This window comes from Mesoplodon bidens (genome assembly GCF_964165515.1).
Source record: "Mesoplodon bidens genome assembly, chromosome: 9".
Classification (NCBI taxonomy): domain Eukaryota; kingdom Metazoa; phylum Chordata; class Mammalia; order Artiodactyla; family Ziphiidae; genus Mesoplodon; species Mesoplodon bidens.
The window spans coordinates 66,389,046-66,407,874 of NC_138166.1; the positions used below are offsets into that span (position 1 = coordinate 66,389,046).

The 18,829-nt window shown below is 39.8% G+C and overlaps 1 protein-coding gene across 1 annotated transcript in view; it reads right to left on the reverse strand.

The window, feature by feature from the left end:
• Nucleotides 1–18,829, reverse strand: part of ELMO1 (engulfment and cell motility 1) — an 813,276-nt gene that overhangs the window by 589,555 nt on the left and 204,892 nt on the right. Inside the window, exon 10 of the mRNA XM_081244556.1 lies at nt 15,152–15,220. The gene's annotated coding sequence lies outside the window, so the exon portion shown is untranslated. The remainder of the gene's footprint in view (nt 1–15,151; nt 15,221–18,829) is intronic.

An 18,829-nucleotide genomic window follows, 5' to 3' on the forward strand; every position in this document is an offset into this window, starting at 1 on the left:
CTCAAAAAAACAAATGAGCAAGGATATTAACAGATAATTTATAAAAGGAGAAATGCAGGTGGCTTATGGAACATTAATGGAATTTAAAATCTCAAAGAATTCAAATAATATGACTAATTGTTTTCCTCATCAAACTAACAAATGTATATTTTTTAAAGTTAGGATTATAGTGGTCCAAAGTTTAATGAGACAGACACACCTATGCATTCCTTGAAGAGGTAGAAATTGCTGCAGTCTTTCTGGAAAGTGATCTGACAAGAGTCTTAAAAACGTTCATATCTTTTGACCCTGAAGTTTCACTCACTCCTGGTGATGTATACTTAAGGAAATAATAAGGGATAGAGACAAACATGAGGGCTTCCCTGGTGGTGCAGTGGTTAAGCATCCGCCTGCCAATGCAGGGGACACGGGTTCGAGCCCTGGTCTGGGAAGATCCCACATGCCGCGGAGCAACTAAGCCCGTGCACCACAACTACTGAGCCTGTGCTCTAGAGCCTGCGAGCCACAACTACTGAGCCCGTGTGCCACAACTACTGAAGCCCACGTGCCTAGAGCCCATGCTCTGCAACAAGAGAAGCCACCGCAATGAGAAGCCCACGCACTGCAACGAAGACCCAATGCAGCCAAAAATGAAAATAAAATAAATAAATTTATTAAAAAAAGGAAAGACAAACGTGATTGGCACAAATGTGTTCATTCCAGCTTAGCTTATAGCTACAACAATCAAAAGTTGCATGAAACTCAAATGGTCAACAATAGGGCAATACTTTAATAAGTTACAGTTCATCCATCCATATAATGGAGTATAAATAATCATTAAAATGGCCTGTATATATGAAGAATTTTTAATGATGTTGGAAATTATATCATGTGGTATGAAACACTACATATCATTGAATGAAAAAGAGATAGATGTTTGTATGTACATTATATTTCAACTGTATAAATGCATATCCAAAAATATCAATGCTCTCTAAGGATGAATTGTGTGTGTTTGTTTTACTTCTTTTGTTTGTAATTTAAACACCGGGCACATATTTCCTTAAAAATTGCAAAAAAAAAAATTTTAAACTATGCCTTGTATTCATTCATCCTAATGTCACTCTTATGTCTATCACTCCTATGGCCCTCAACAAATAAGCCAAAGAACTCATCTCTCCATAAAGATCATAAATTCCCCAAGAGCTTGAGCCTCTTCTTTTGCAATGCTGAGTGCTTAGAAAAACTCAAAACCATTTGTGAGATGACTAACTGCATGTATGATTGAATGACTGTCTGCCTTAAACATCTCCTAGAGTTGAGTTGTGTCACTTTGCTCTCTTAATGCATAGAGCATTGATTTGAAGAGTCATATGGGTTCTGTTTTAAGGGGGTATCCATCCTGTGTATGCTCATACTTCCTGTGTATCATTTCTTGATGTTTATGCATTTGGTGATCTCTTTAGGTAATGCATGTGACTCAACTTTTCTACCTGGATGTTGCCTTAACTACTGATGGAAGTTTGTCAAATGTTTGGGGAACCTACTTTCTTTTTAAACATGCCTAGAAGCTACTGCTATAAGCACATTTTCATAAATCCAGTAAATAAAGCATGTACTACTACTTTTACTCAGACACTTCTCTTATGAATATCTGGGGCATATTGTCAGAGACTTATTTAGAATATTGTCATCAGTATTCCAAATTTAGTAGGAAGTTCACAGCGTTTCCTAAATCCCTTTCCTTCTAGCACTAAAAAAAAGGGAAGGAATCATACTTAAGGCCTCCATTCATTTATTCTCAGCTACCAGTAGAATTATTTAAATTATTGCTAAGGATTATTCAACAAAGCCATTCATCTTGTTACCAAAATTATTAGTGAATTGAGAAAGACCATTTTTCTTTAAATGAGGATGGCTAAGATTCCAGTGTTTATCCTAAGCCATTAATAACTTCTTTCTTATCTCCACCTCTTGTTTTGCAAAGGTTGGGAATGCAGACATTGGAGTTAGAACTTGGGTCTTCATTCTACCTCTACCACTCACTAGCTCTGTGGTCTGGTGTAATCTCTTAACTCTCTTGGATTCCTCATCTATGAAATGGAATAGTCAGAGTATCTGTCTCATAGGGTTGTTAGGAGTATTGAATAAATTAATATTTTAGTTGGAAAATTATAATTCCCTTTACGATGTCAGCTATTGTTAATTTAGCTGTGTAGGATAGTACAGAAATGAACGAAAAAACACTGTAACCAAGCAAGGGCTCATGTGCCCACGGCACAGAAAGCCAAACTCTGACGGCAGGTGTTTGCAGCAAAATCAGGATTTATTGCAGGGCGCCAAGCAAGAGAGTGGGAGACAAGCCTCAGATCCACACCAACTTGGTCTTTGAGTTAGGGATTTTTTAAAGGGGAAGAAAAAAGAGGCTGGGGGTAGTCATCGTCTTGTGACATTTCTTAGGTGTAGTTTTGGGAGTCAAGATGCCTACAGTTTAGGGGTCTCTGGTCTGGTGGTCCATGACCAGGGGCATGGTGGGGTGGGTCTGTTAGCTCATCTTGCCCAGGAGAAGCAACCCGAGTCTCAGTACATTAACAGTGTTACCGACACCAGCAGTGTTATTCATCTTACTCTGGATGTTTAGCATTCAGTTAGCACAGGATTGAGGTCAGAGGGGATAAGAAAAGGAATAAAATTTTGGATAAAGAAGTTAATCATAAACTTGTCAGGGGAACTCAGTCTTAGGGGAACTTGGTTTAAATACGTGATTAAAAGAAGACTTCTCCCAACCACACCGTTTCTTGTAAATATTGCTGTTTGGTCAGTTGATTCTTGCTATATTTTGAGCAGTAGTGAAGAAGAAGTATTATAGTGTGTTCAAAACCTTATGTCCTGTATGTATTATGGAGATAGGTAGAAAGTGACTTCTCTGCTCCCCTTCACAGCAAAATTTGTCTCGAAGGCCAACTCCCTCACTGTCTCTCCTTTCTCACTTCCACCCTCTCTACAATCCATGCCAACCTGACTTCTGTTCCCACCACCCCATCAAAACTGCTTTTGACAAAGCGGCCAACCACCTGGGATTTATCAACACAGAAGGACATCTTCTATCCTCCTTCACTCACTCTGCCAGCATCATTCCACACAGCAGGCTGTTTCCTCCTCCTAAAATACTCTCCTTTTGTTTCCCTTCAAGTCACACTCCCCCAACATTACTGGCTTCTCTTTCTTAGACTCCTTTGCTAGTTTTCCCTCTTCCATCTGACCTCTGAATGATTGGTTGCCTCAGGACTTGACCTGGGTCCTATTCCATTTCTTCCAAACTAATCTTTTCCTATCCCATAGCCTGAAATACCATTAGATGCGACTATCTCCTAAATTAAATCTCTGAGCCAGACATTTCTCATGAAGTGTGAATTCATAAATCTGCCTACCTACTTGATTGTTCCACTTTCAAACACATTGTGTCTAAAACCTACCCTCAGCCCTGGAAACACACTCCACACCCCACCTTCTTCCCAACCTTGGTAAACAGCACCACTATCCACCCAAAATGTATCTTGTAACAATCCACTTTCACAGTGATCTTTTAAAAATAGAAATGAGGTAATGTCACTTCCCATTTAAAACTCTTGAGTGGGAACTCATGGCCAATGGAATTAAAACAAAATTCCCTGCTGGCTGCAGGGCCAGCGTTATCGGGGTCCCCCTGCTTGACTTCAACTCATACCACTCTTCTCCACTGGGGGTGATTCTCACCCTCTGCTCCAGGCACACTGGCCTTTTCCTTGAACAGAGCAAGCTTGTGCCCTCCTCAGGGACTTTGTACATGCTCTTCTGTCTGCCTGGAAGGCGCTTACCTGGTTCTCCGCATGGCGAGCTCCTTCTTATATTTCAGACCTTTGCCTTAGATTCCCCTCAAGTAGGTCTGCCTTGATCACCTATCAGAATAGACCCTTCCTATCAAAACAGACACTGCAAGTATTCATTCTATTTTGGTCACAGCTCTATCAAAACTAATCTTTATTTTATTAGACAAGCTTGGGAGCTACTTGAGGAGACTACCTTGTCACTGTTACTTGCCTGTTCAATGCTGTACCCTGGGGGTCTGGTAGAGGACTTTGCACATGGTCTGCTCGCAGTAAATTGGGTTTATTGAATATTTGTATGTCATAGTGTTCTAAGAAGGGGGCTGGGTGTGAAGGAGACAGGCGCTGCCATGCTGGAGAAGCATTAGCATAATGACCATACAGTGTGCAATGAAAACTCATAGGGAAAGAAGCTTCATCGAAGAGGTGACATCTGAATTCAGATGAGTATAAATATGAGGGGAAAGGAAGAGAAAGGAGGCTTGGGCCAAGTGAACAGCATGAGCGAAGGCCTGGAGCTGTGAAAAAGCATGTCATGTTTAAATTATTAGCTCAAACAAGTTTTCTGAAGAAAGTAAAATTAATGCAGCTATATAGAAATAGAGGGAAGAAAAGTCAGGACCTAAATAAAGTCAGATGATGGAAAAAGTTTTAAATGTAAGCAAAAAAAATGCAATTTTACAACTATGGCACATTTAAGCTACTGGTAATTAAAAGCATATATAGTAACAAACACCACCTGGGTTTTGCAGGTGTGAATAAACTTTAAAAAAAATTGGAGGGAGGAATAGTTTGAAATTGCCCAAGATGCAACTAAAGAAAGCGGAAGCTGTGAGTTCAGTGCCTTTCGTCCAATAATGGGAATGAACATGGTGATGGCACAAACCATGTGGCAGAATAATTTCATTTATATCATTTCATTTCACTTCAATGGAACAATCATATATTCAGGTTCTGGGATAGGTAGTGGGAATCGGAAAAAAAAAAAAATCTTGCGCCTCCAAGAGACCATAGTCTAATCAAAGACAAAGGCACATGAAGAATTGCTAATCTAGAATTTAAGGAAAAGAAGAACCTTCTATATAACCCAGTAGATGTTCAAAATAGTTATCTAAAGCAATTCAGATTATTTTTTTCCAAAAATCCAACTGAAGTTTGCACTAAGACCATTTTCTCATAGGCTTTTTAATTGAGTCTGCCCATGAGGACCGTTCTGATGGTGAATTGCACAGAATAAACAAATGCTGGTCATGGAAACTGGTTGGAAAATGCCAATGAATTTCTTTTCATTTATGTATGAGAGACGTCTCTTTTTTAAGAATAAAACATTTTATATTTAAAGTTAATATAAAATTAAGTATATTTATTATATAAATATAATATATATTTATATTATATAAATATATATAATTTGTATTATTAATTTAATCAATAATTATTAATTAATGCTAATTAAATAATTAATTATTAATATTTATTTAAATTAATAGTTTAATTATTATTTAATTTATATTTATTTGTATAATAAATATATATTTATTTATCCATTCTCTATATTTATTTTAGAAAACACTAAAAATTGAAATGAAAATAAATACATGCCTATTACAAACAGATTTTAATACTTTTTTTTTACACAGCTATTGTGTCTGTTTTTAATGCATGTATAAAAATTGTTTGTTTGTTTGTTTGTTTTGCGGTACACGGGCCTCTCACTGTTGTGGCCTCTCCCGTTGCGGAGCACAGGCTCTGGACACGCAGGCTCAGCGGCCATGGCTCACGGGCCTAGCTGCTCCGCGGCATGTGGGATCATCCCAGACCGGGGCACGAACCTGTGTCCCCTGCATCGGCAGGCAGACTCTCAACCACTGCGACACCAGGGAAGCCCCAAAAATTACTACATTTAAATATATTTTCAAGTTTACTTATCCCCCAGTAAATGTAAAGACATACCAGTATTGTGAGGGATACCAATGTATTTTCTTTTCCTTTTTTTCTTTTTAACATCTTTATCGGAGTATAATTGCTTTACAACATTGTTAGTTTCTGCTGTATAACAAAGTGAATCAGCTATATGTACACATATATCCCCATATCCCCTCCCTCTTGGGTCTCCCTCCCACCCTCCCTATCCCACCCCTCTAGGTGGTCACAAAGCACCGAGCTGATCTCCCTGTGCTGTGCAGCTGCTTCCCACTAGCTATCTATTTTACATTTGGTAGTGTATATATGTCCATGCCACTCTCTCGCTTCGTCCCAGCTTACCCTTCCCCCTCCCTATGTCCTCAAGTCCATTCTCTATGTTTGTGTCTTTATTCCTGTCCTGCCCTTAGGTTCATCAGAACCATTTTTTTTTTTTTAGATTCCATATATATGTGTTAGCATATGGCATTTGTTTTCCTCTTTCTGACTTACTTCACTCTGTATGACAGACTCTAGGTCCATCCACCTCACTACAAATAACTCAATTTCATTTCTTTTTATGGCTGAGTAATATTCCATTGTATATATGTGCCACATCTTCTTTATTCATTCATCTGTCGATGGACACTTAGGTTGCTTCCATGTCCTGACTATTGTAAAAAGTGTGGCAATGAACATTGTGGTACATGACTCTTTTTTTTTTTTTTTTTCTTTTTGCGGTATGCGGGCCTCTCACTGTTGTGGCCTCTCCCGTTGCGGAGCACAGGCTCCGGACGCGCAGGCCCAGCGGCCATGGCTCACGGGCCCAGCCGCTCCGCGGCATATGGGATCCTCCCAGACCGGGGCACGAACCCGTATCCCCTGCATCGGCAGGCGGACTCTCAACCACTGCGCCACCAGGGAGGCCCACATGACTCTTTTTGAATTGTGGTTTTCTCAGGGTATATGCCCAGTAGTGGGATTGCTGGGTCATATGGTCATTCTAATTTTAGTTTTTTAAAGGAACCTCCATACTGTTCTCCATAGTGGCTGTATCAATTTAGATTCCCACCAACAGTGCAAGAGGGTTCCCTTTTCTCCACACCCTCTCCAGCATTTATTGTTTGTAGATTTTTTGATGATGGCCATTCTGACCGGTGAGAGGTAATACGTCATTGTAGTTTTGATTTGCATTTCTCTAATGATTAGTGATGTTGAGCATCCTTTCATGTGTTTGTTGGCAATCTGTATATCTTCTTTGGAGAAATGTCTATTTAGGTCTTCCGCCCATTTTTGGATTGGGTTGTTTGTTTTCTTGATGTTGAGCTGCATGAGCTGCTTGTATATTTTGGAGGTTAATCCTTTGTCAGTTGCTTCATTCGCAAATATTTTCTCCCATTCTGAGGGTTGTTTTTTCGTCTTGTTTATGGTTTCCTTTTCTGTGCAAAAGCTTTTAAGTTTCATTAGATCCCATTTGTTTATTTTTTTTTTAATTTCCATTTCTCTAGGAGGTGGGTCGAAAAGGATCTTGCTGTGATTTATGTCATAGAGTGTTCTGCCTATATTTTCCTCTAAGAGTTTTTTTTTTTTTTTTTTTTGGCTGTACGCGGGCCTCTCACTGTTGTGGCCCCTCCCGTTGCGGAGCACAGGCTCCGGACGTGCAGGCTCAGCGGCCACGGCTCACGGGCCCAGCCGCTCCGCGGCACGTGGGATCTTCCCGGACCGGGGCACGAACCCGTGTCCCCTGCATCGGCAGGCGGACTCTCAACCACTGCGCCACCAGGGAAGCCCTTCTTCTAAGAGTTTTATAGTGTGTGGCCTTAACATTTAGGTCTTTAATCCATTTTGAGTTTTTTAATAGGCCTTTTTAAAACTAAAACCAGGATCACATTGTGATATGTTTGCATTTATCTTCCCTGATTTGCAGGTCATGTATTGTGCATTTCATGTTGCTGTTGGTTGTCTTTAAGGTTTTTTAAAAAAAAAATAACATTAAAAACTGTAATCTTCTTATACCAAATCAAGAATGGATAGCAATCTTCTGAGTCCTCATATGATATGTGGGATTTAAAACATTTTTCCTACCTTAATTGCCTTAATTCTTGGGTTTTATAACACAATTTTAAGTTTTTGACTTAAATTTTAAGAATTAAATTATTCTTTTGTCATATATACCTTCTTTTTCAAAAAGTTTTCTTAGACTTGTCTTTGATATTGTAAGTAAATTCTCAACAGTTATTTGCACTAAGTGGTTCCTGTCATTATCAGCTGACTTTTCACACCATAAAATCTAGTCACAGATTAGTGTCACAGAGGCTAACCTGATTTTTATCCTTTACACATAACCCACTTTTTGGCTTAGAAGCTTATATATATTTTTTCCTTTCTTGTAGTTCTTGTATGTCAAGTATTTTGTCAAGATGTACTAAATTTTCTAGGAATGTGATGAAGCCTAGCAAGTCAAATTCCCCAGGTTTTTTTGGTCTGGGGAAGTCTGATTTCTTGCTCTTGTTCTGTCATTGTGTTTCCTTCCTCAAGTCCACCACACAATTTCTCAGCTGACTCTCTGTTCTCTGTCCTAGACATTTATCATCCTCTTTCTTATCATTTTTTATTTCTTTATTTTCTTTCTGTTTTCCTGAAGAGTTTCTAAATCTTGCCTCCTCTACACTGATTTGATTTTCTGACAGTTTCAGCTTTTTCCCAGTAATTGTTGTGGTTTGGGGTTCTGCTATTATTACATTTTTAGTTTTCTTGAATACCTTCCTTATCTCACCCAGTCCCCTTTTCATCTCAGACTCTTCTATTCCTGTTTCTTTCCTGCTTCATTTCCACAGAAGTTATATCTTTCATCCTGTTAAGGTTGACAGTTTTTAACAATTTCCTTTGGTTTCTGAAATAAAGCCATTTCGGAGGCTTATTTTTCCTCTATAGTTTTTAGCATCAGGTCTGACATCCTTTATTCATTGTTAATACATTTTTTCCATGGGCATATTTTGCTTCTGTTTTTGCTTTGCTTGTCTATCCATCCCAGAGAACGATAAATCTATATACCCCCTCTTGGGTTCCAGCAACCAGGGTGTAAACAGTGCAAGAAGCAAGCAAGCTCTTCTTACCGTTTGGCAAACTGGTATTCATTGAATGAGCCACTGATTATATTTTTCAATTCAATTCCAACAGCCTTAGTGCTAGAGAGAATTCTTTCCAAACTCCAGTAATATGCTGGTAGGAAATCTTAATTTTTAGTGTGGTTGAACATTCCCCCTTCTTTTGACATCTTCATCTGTATTTTATTTTTGGAAGTTAAGAGCCACTTGGGGCCAATAACCTGATGTCATTTTTTTTTCACTCCAGCAAAGTAATTTCCTGCAGACCCGTTTCTCCAAGCCTCTGAACTTCTATTGACTGATAAGAGCTTCTACTATTGATGTACTAGGCTGGATTTTCACCTTGCGATGGAGAGAAAATCTCCCTGTTCTCATCAACAGTTCCTAAACCATCCTTTTCCTTCATATTGTGACAAGTTAACCTCAAGAATGAAATATAAAGCATCCTTCTCCTGAAGCATTTTTTTAGTATTCAGAGAGGGAAAATCCCCAGGGTAAGGATGAGGATGGTTCCCAAGAAATAGAAGCAGTTTATTCACGTTCACTGTGGGACCCTTTTTGGTTTTGAATTTATAAGGAGCCTGACCTTCCAAAAACTGGAGTTCCGTGCTATGATGGAAGTCACCAAGTGAAATGCTTTACTAGTCTAGTAAACTCAATCTATGCAAGTGCCTCTTGTATGAACCATGTCTTTTATTTTCTGTGTTCTGATGCTTTCATTTCTAGGGCCTTGCTGAGCTTGGAGGGACTACCCCTCCCGGGGCTAGCCGATTCCTAGAGATAGTGAACAACTGGACAGTGAGCACGCCTTTCAAATGCAAAGCAACCAATCCAGAGCCCTTATCCCCAGTCCCTGCCTTTATCCAGCTTTCACATTCTGGGCCACTGTACACTTGCCCTAATCTCCACAGGGTCAGGAACTAGAAAACTGACAGACTAGGGACAGACTCTGTGCCCCAGAGCCCATTGAAATGGTCCAAATTAGCCAATCCTAAGTCCGTGTACCATGCCAGACCCATTCCTTCCTTCAGAAATCATAATGAAGGCTCTTGCTCACAATTTTCCCCTCTCCCTCTGCCTCCTGACCAGCCCTGGTGCTTCCCTACATAGCCCTCCATGATGTAGTATGTCCCTCTTCTTGGCATCTGTGAGTATAACAAACTATCTTTTCAGTGGCAGTTGTCTTCTGATCTGGAGGCCTTACCATACTTAAAGCATAATAAAACCTATATTTGAAAGCACCTTTAAATGACAGAATTAAAACTATTTTAGCCTCCTACTTTATGGTTATTCCTCAAAGCTGAGGAAGTCAAGGAATAATTTAGAGATAAGAGTCATAGGAGTTGGGACAGGGAGAAAAGAGAAAGAAAGAAGGCCCCAGAGCTACCTTTAACGCCATGTGGACTTCAATCTCCAGTCAGTACTCATGACATTGGTGCCCTTTCCTAAAATAAGTAGGTTCTAGAATCAACGCCAGGAGGTTAGTGAGTTTTCCCCACCTCGTCTGGATAGTGGGAGGCAGGTGGTGTAAGTGTGCAGAGGGCGGTGCCTACACTGGCAGGCGGAGAGGTGTGTGCAAAGCACACTGCCGTGCGGAGCTGGGCTCCCTAGTGCCTTCCGCTCACCATGTTTTCCCCACACTTCGTTCAGTTCACCTCTCTTTAGTCTCTAACCTTTCTATTCTGACTTTAAACACAGTATTTCTTTTGTTCCCACTGAATTCTATATTTTTTACAAATTGAATTCTCCCAAGTGCTTCAATTAATACATGGCTTTAAGAAGTAATTATTTTGTTTTTGCTGTCAGCAGCACTGACAGGGAACCCAGCTCTGCTCTGGCAAATGAGCAGACTTGCTAGCACTGGCTGCCGGTGGGCAGGGAGAGGATGCGGGGCTGATTCCTTGAAGGTCACGAATAAACAAAGTTCCTTTTTATTTTAATTCCTTTGCTGTTAAATGGACTATTCTTTCTTTCATCAAGCTCCTGCTTTTATTCCTCTAAGTTCTTGGTGAATTTCATGATTAAATTCTTTATGAAATAACGTATCCATCAATTATTAAAGAATTCCATGCCTAAATCCTCTTCAAAAACTAAAGTGCAAGTGTGAGTAGAAGCCAATTGAGGTCCTATTGATTATTTTTTAAAACTAATTACATACAAACATTTAAACAGTGAATATTAATTGAGTGTTTACTCTATGGCCAGGCACTGTTCTAGGTACTGGGTGCACATCAGTGAACAAAATAGAATTCTTTCTATCATCATTTAAATTTAAGATAATTTCACCATAGTATTGGCGCGTAGAAGCAATATTGCCAAAAATATAGAGATAAAAATCTAAATATCCAATTTTTTTCTACCTAGGTTGCTCTGAAAAGATTGACGTATTCTAATGCTTTGACCTCCCAGATGGAGTAAGGCAAAAGAGCACTTGTCCAAGTTATGGCTGGGAGAGACTCAGATCCCTGAGTCAGGGTGGAAGGCATCAGTTTTTTTCATTGGTTCTGCCAAAGCTGGTTTCTTCCCTACAAATATTGAACACCACTAATGAGTTAGTGCAGTTGTCATACATACTCTGGTAGTGGGTGGGTTGTCTGTCTGAGGGTTCATTGTTCTGAGTCCCCATGGGTATTTTAGTGGGAAGCTGGGTGAGGCCAAGTCAGAAACTGCTAGTTAGATTCCACATGAAACCAGCAATGGCTGGTTTTGGAAGTTAGATTTTCAAAAGCTTGTTTATTCTGCAAACAGCAGACAGTCCATTAGTATTAGAAACCCCATAGTCTGAAGCTACATGATGAAAATCTAGCTTTATCTCTGACCTAAGACGATCGTTTTTTAAGAGCCAGAAAATCTTCTTGGTATGTATTTGTGTTGGAAGGATTAGGGAGCATCATGTTTCCTCAAGGAAACATCAAGGTGTTATTGCATTTTTTTTTATTAGTAGCTGGTCAAAAGTGACTGGAAAGATAGGCTGTCTCTCATGGTTGGAAGTGTTAGTATTGTCTAGCCAAAAAAACTAAGTCAAGGATGAGGGAAGGGCAGGAACTCCTGACCTGAAGCATGGCAGATACTTGCATTGTGCCAGGCACAGAGTTGATGCTTTTTGAATGAATAAATGTTGACTTGTTCTTGAGAGTATGCAAAATGCCTCCAGGACCCTCCCAGAAATATTTTGGGTGAGGGTCCTTCGTAGGAAGCAGGTCTTGTGTGAGCTGGTGAGGTTTCCTCTGTGAGTGATATCAGGACCTGAATGCGATCTATTTTTTGCCAAAAACCTTGTGAGGATGCTTCTGTGAATTAATATGGTCTAGATCCCTAGGTTTCAATACTTGTTTTACCCAAAAATCTGCTAAATCTCTTCTTTAAGAGGAAACTCTGTATTTAGAACAGGTAGAAGCAGAGATTCTCTGGGGGAGGCCCTGAAGCATATCCTCCTGGGCTCTCTACCCACAGTAGCCTCCACAGGGCACAGTTTGAAAACACTGGCCTAGAGATCCATTCTGGGCTAGAGTCCATGGACAGGTTGAAGTATATTTAATCTTTGCCCTTACTATCCCTGATTCAGGAGTTAAGATTTGGTCATTTGATCTCATTCTCGAGATTCACTGGTTTCCTAATCAAATTCTGGGAGATTACTCAACAAAAATACTATCAGGTTTAGGCTCCGGAGGTTGAACACTGTGACAAATGCCACCTGGTAGTCGGCCATTTGACAACAACTTCGCTTTGAGGCTTCCAATTTTCAAGACAAATGTATGGAGGATCAAAGTTCTGCTCGAGGAAGAAACTCTCACTTATGTAAGAGCCCAACGCTGAAATTCACATCATGGTGCGTGAGCTTTAGGGAATGGATTAGAGGTTGGGATGGGGTTTTATGTGAGCATTTTCTTTTCATTTTCTATCATTTAATTCACTAACAATTTCATTGATACAGTTTTATTTGATAGTTTGAGCTTCTAACAGAGTCCAAGATCATGCTGATTGCTTCATTTTTCCTTTTTTTTCTCTTTCTTCTTTTTTTTTCTTTTGCAAAGTGTTATTGAAATAATAATTCACATACATTACCCATTTAAAGTACGCAATTCAGTGGTTTTTGGTATATTTACAGAGTTGTGCAACCATCATAATAGTCAACTTTAGAACATTTTTTATCACTTCAAAAGGGAACCCCATATCTTTTTAGCTGTCACCATTATATTCTCCACAGACCTAAGCAAACACTACTCAACTCTCTATCTCTAGGAATTTGCCTATGTAGACATTTTATATAAATGGAATCATATGACATGTGGTCTTTTGTGACTGGCTGCTTTTACTTAGCACAATGTTTTCAAGGTTTATCCACGATATAGCATGAAATCAGTACTTAATTCCTTTTTATGGTTGATTAATATCCCATTGTATGGATAACCACATTTTGTTTGTCCATTCATCAGTTGATGAATATTTGGGTTGTTTCTACATTTTGGCTATTATCAGTAATGCTACTATTAATATTTGTGTGCAAATTATTGTGTGGACATGTGTTTTCATTTATCTTGAGTATATATCTGGAGTGGAATTACTGAGTCAAATGTCAATTCTATGTTTAACTGTCTGGGGAACTGCTAAACTGTTTTCCAAAGTAGCTGTACCATTTTACATTCCCACTAGCAGTGTATGAGGGTTGCATTTTCTCCACATCCTCACCCACACTTATTATTACCTGACTTTTGAGTTACAGGCATATCTCATTTTATTGTGCTTTACAGATAGTGCATTTTTAAATATTGAAAGTTTGTGGCAACCTGAGCTGTCAGATGATTAGCAATGAAGTATTTTTAAATTAAGGTATGTACATTGTTTTTTAGACATAATTCTATTGCACACTTAATAGACTACAGTGTAGTGTAAACATAACTTTTACATGTACTGGGAAATCAAAAAAATTGTGTGACTCCCTTTATTGAGCTAATCACTTTATCTCAGTGGTCTGGAATCAAACCTGCAATATCTCCAAGGTATGCCTTTATTGCCATTCTAGTGAATGTGAAGTGGTATCTCATTGTGGTTTTGATTTGCATTTCCCTAATGACTAGTGACCTTTTCACTTGCGTACTGGCCATTTGTTTATCTTTTCTGGAGAAATGTCTATTCAGATGCTTTGCCAATTTTTAAAGAAGATGTTGGGGGGTAGGAGTTTATTAATTAATTAATTTATTTTTGCTGTGTTGGGTCTTCATTTCTGTGCGAGGGCTTTCTCTAGTTGTGGCAAGCGGGGGCCACTCTTCATCGCGGTGCGCGGGCCTCTCACCATCGCGGCCTCTCTTGTTGCGGAGCACAGGCTCCAGACACACAGGCTCAGTAGTTGTGGCTCACGGGCCTAGTTGCTCCATGGCATGTGGGATCCTCCCAGACCAGGGCTCGAACCCGTGTCCCCTGCATTAGCAGGCAGATTCTCAACCACTGTGCCACGAGGGAAGCCCCAGATGCTTTGCCAATTTTTAATTGGGTTACTTGTTATTACTGAGTTATAAGGGTTCTTTATATATTCTAGATGCAAGGCTCTTATCAGATACATGATTTGCAAATATTTCCTCCCATTCTGTGGGTTGTCTTTTCGCTTTCTTGATAGTGTCTTTTGAAAGTACCTAATTAATTTCAAAGAAGTCCAACATATCTATTTTTTCTTCTTACCTTGCTGATGTTTTGGGGTCATATCTAAGAATCCATTGTCCAACCCAAGGTCACAAAGATTTACTCTTATGTTTTCTTGTGTGAGTTTTATAGTTTTGGCTCTTACATTTAATCCTTTGATCCATTTGGAGTTAATTTTTGTATATGGTTCTTGTTTTGTTATTTCTTTCTTCTTTCACTTTTAGGTCTTCAGAGATGCAAAATTCTAATTTGTTTAAGGCAAATTGGCTGAGTAATATGTGGAAATATTAATAATCTGGTTATTAGTGTGCTGAAGGGTGAAATTTAGGCAATGGGGTTAGTTGGTTTTGAATTTATATGATATATTATGTGATCTACACATCTAAAGCTTCCTGGATAAAATTGTGGTCAAATGATATTCAGAATTTCTTATTAATATTCATACCCTGTTTCCATTCTTGCTATACAAGCCATTTCGAACCATGCTGCTTACATAACCCAGCTTTTGCTTCTCATTAAAAAAAAAATCTCTTTTCTCCATAGGCATACTGTTTCACACACACACACACACACACACACACACACTGCTACCTCTTCCCAATATGCTCATGTGTTTGCTGGCACAGATGTCCCTGCAATTCCCCTCTTCTTGTCACTCACCTTTCAAGCTATACACACATCTGAGGTTTCTCCGTTATTTTTACAGTCACGGTTCAGCATGGGGACAATCTGGATGATAAGAAAAAAAATCACAATGGAAAGGAAGGGCAAGATAACACACTAGAGTATTTAGTCATTCCTTTGTGTTTTAGTTTAGAAATGTAGGATTTAGCCACGGAGTAAGCATAATGCGTAATTATCACATTGGGATGCTAAACACAGACGCTGCATTCACTCTGTGCATAGAGTAAAATCTGGTTCATGGAAAAATGCAAAACCTGCATTCTTCCAACAAAATAAATGAGTGGGGGTGGAAGGAGACTGGCATTCTGATGATTTTTTCAGAATACTAATGCCTACCAGAGACGGTGGCAGGGTTGGCAGGTCTCGACTGCATTATGCTGACAGAAAAGTGAGGGTATCCCCTCCCTCTTTTTTTTTTTTTAGAAGATGTTGGGGGTAGGAGTTTATTAATTTATTAATTTATTTTTGCTGTGTTGGGTCTTCGTTTCTGTGCGACAGCTTTCTCTAGTTGTGGCAAGCGGGGGCCACTCTTCATCGCGGTGCGCGGGCCTCTCACTATTGCGGCCTCTCTTGTTGCGGAGCACAGGCTCCTGACGCACAGGCTCAGTAGTTGTGGCTCACGGGCCTAGTTGCTCCGTGGCATGTGGGATCCTCCCAGCCCAGGGCTCGAACCCGTGTCCCCTGCATTAGCAGGCAGATTCTCAACCACTGCGCCACCAGGGAAGCCCTAGATGTCTCTTATGGCAGCAGCCCAACAGGTACTTTTGACCAACCAACAAGTAATTCTTTTGTATCTCTATGGAGGAAAACATTGTCCAAGTGCTCAACAAGAACCCAGCCAGGAAAACTAAAGCAATACCCATGAAGTAATTGGAGGACAATTCAGCATCAGATTTTGTGATCCTGAATATGAGGGCTGAAGGAGTACAGAAGAGGGAGGTCAGTGAGCCTTAGAGGTGGGAGTAGTGGGGTGTCGAGAAACTTTCATGGAGAATGTGGTTTGGGATTGGGTTATGAAAAATGAAAACAATTTTTAAAAGTAACAGGGAAAAAAGAGAGGGTACGCCACATGCAGGAAAAGGACAGAAACTCAGCCTTACAATGGACCAGGCACTGGGCAGAGCCTTGTTATGATCTCACTTGGAATGCTGAACAATTCTGAAAGTGGGTGTAATTTCCTCTTCGAGTTTAATGACTTGATCCTGGTCACATAGCTTCTAAGCAGTAACATGGTGTTTGAATCAAGAGTCCTGAGTCTTCCCCAGCAACACACCCTGTAGCTGCTGTCCTACAACCACAGAGACTGGAGTTATGATCAGTGGTCTCTGGATCAACTCTAATTCCTCCCTACCGTTCTCTCTATGACCTACCAGACAACAAAAAGATTGATAATCACTGTTTCAGGTCATGAGTTCCCAATTTGCTGATCCTTAGAATTATCTTAGTAGTTAAAAAGAAAAAAAAAAACAGTGACCTGTTTCTAAACCCCACTCTAGACCTAATGAAACCAACTATCCAGAGATAAGACGCTTGAGTCTTTTCCAGTTGTACTCCATCACCTCATAAGTACCTTGGATAAAGTGGGCATCAATAAATGGCTATCAAATGAATGAATAATTAATGCCTAGTTAAATCATTGTTTTATCTACTAATTTGATGATTTTGAGTTCCTTGTTGCCTTGGTTTATTTCTTCTGTGTTACACCATGGTCATTCTTTTGTGGAAACATCTGTTTCTGAGTGATGAAAATGAGGACTTACAGGGTTTTTCCAGTCTGGAGTCCATTGTGAACCCAAAGTACATTTTTTAAAATTGAAATACAATTGACATACAGTATCATATTAGTTTCAGGCGTACATCATAGTGATTCGATATTTATATACATTTCGACATGGTTATCACAATAAGTCTAGCTACCATCTGTCCCAAAGTACATTTGACCAGGACTTAGAGAAAGGCAGATGCATATCTCTAGAACTGAGTGAAAACACACCCCAATTTTCCTCTCCTTGTTACCCTGGCTGTCTTTTCATCCTAATCTAAAAAACCACTTAAGACCAGCCTTGACTGTTTCTCTTTTCCCAGAGTTAAACATCAGGGTTTGTTTGTTTTTTTTAACCCTCTTTACAATTGTTGTGCTATGGAATAGAAGGGTGATTGATGGACCCTTGCTGATTTTCCTAAACTGGCCCAAATCACCTCTGGTAGTTGAGTTTCATCAAGGGGAGGAAGATGGAGACAGGCAAGTAAACTTACTTGGTCTTTATTAATTCCATTTGTAATCTGATTTCTGTCAAGTTCTAGATGTTTTGGGTTGGATTGTGTTCATCAGGATGATTAAAACATTGCTTGAGGGCTTCCCTGGTGGCGCAGTGGTTGAGAGTCCGCCTGCTGATGCAGGGGACACGGGTTCGTGCCCCGGTTCGGGAAGATCCCACATGCCGTGGAGCGGCTGGGCCCGTGAGCCATGGCCGCTGAGCCTGCGCATCTGGAGCCTGTGCTCCGCAACGGGAGAAGCCACAACAGTGAGAGGCCCGCATACTGCAAAAAAAACAAAACAAAACAAGCAAAAAAACATTGCTTGATTTGGTTCCAAGTTGAAGTGCTTGATAAAGTGGTCCTGTGATTTTCCCATTGCTCTCTTCCATCCACTTCAGCACACTGCCAAGGCTTTTGCACTGTATCATCACATTCTCATATAGACAAGTGATTGGAGACATGTGACACCATGATTAGAAATACTGGAGATCTCCAAGTTTGAGTGCTTCAGCCATAGCCATAATTATTAGCGCAGTAAAAACAGGAAAAGTCTAATTGAGATTCACCCCTCTTTAGCATCCAAGGGATCTGAGATGATATTTCAGCCTTGCTTCATTTTCCCTTCTGCATTTATTATTCCATTATTATAAAATGTCACTTTGCCTATAAAATATTTTGCCTTGCTGTCAAGTTTTATTTGGTGCAGCTTTTAAGTCAGGAGCATTTGTGGCTGATCGCTCCGGTCTGTGCCAAAGGAATTTTCCAAGCTATAGTGTTTGTTAGTTTTGTAAATACACACACTGTTTTTAAGGTAGTTTGGAAACAAACATTCGCTTAAAAAAAACATACTTAAGCAAAAGACACACATTCACAATTTTTCTTGGGTCTGAAGGGAACATCCTCTATCATATAAACTGAACTTTAAAAATTGCTTTTAGAATTGATTTGGGTGGAAGGAAAGGGCCAGTAATCTATGCCATTCGTGGGACAGTTAGTCACCAGGGAGAATAGCAAACTGTTCGAAACAAAAAGAAAAGAGTTCCTTAAAAGCTTTAACACGCATGAGATGATTCAGTTTTGCCACATTATCCTGGTCTGCTCCATTTTCCCACCCACCATTTCAATTTCAGTGACCTTTTCCTTATCATCCATCTTTGAAAACTGTCACCCAAATTTCCAGCTGCTTCTCCAGCATGTAAAACCCTAGCCAGCCTGGTGGAAGCTCCCACTGTTGCCCTTTCCTCCTACTGCTTCTTCCTAAATAGAAACTCTTCATTAAATTAATTCTCTCCTTATAGTTTGATGAGCAGCAGCTTGTTAGCAGGAGCACATCCTTAGTCTTTGAAAAGGAAACAAATTAAAATACTGACTGTTTTGAGATGAGAAACCATTTTT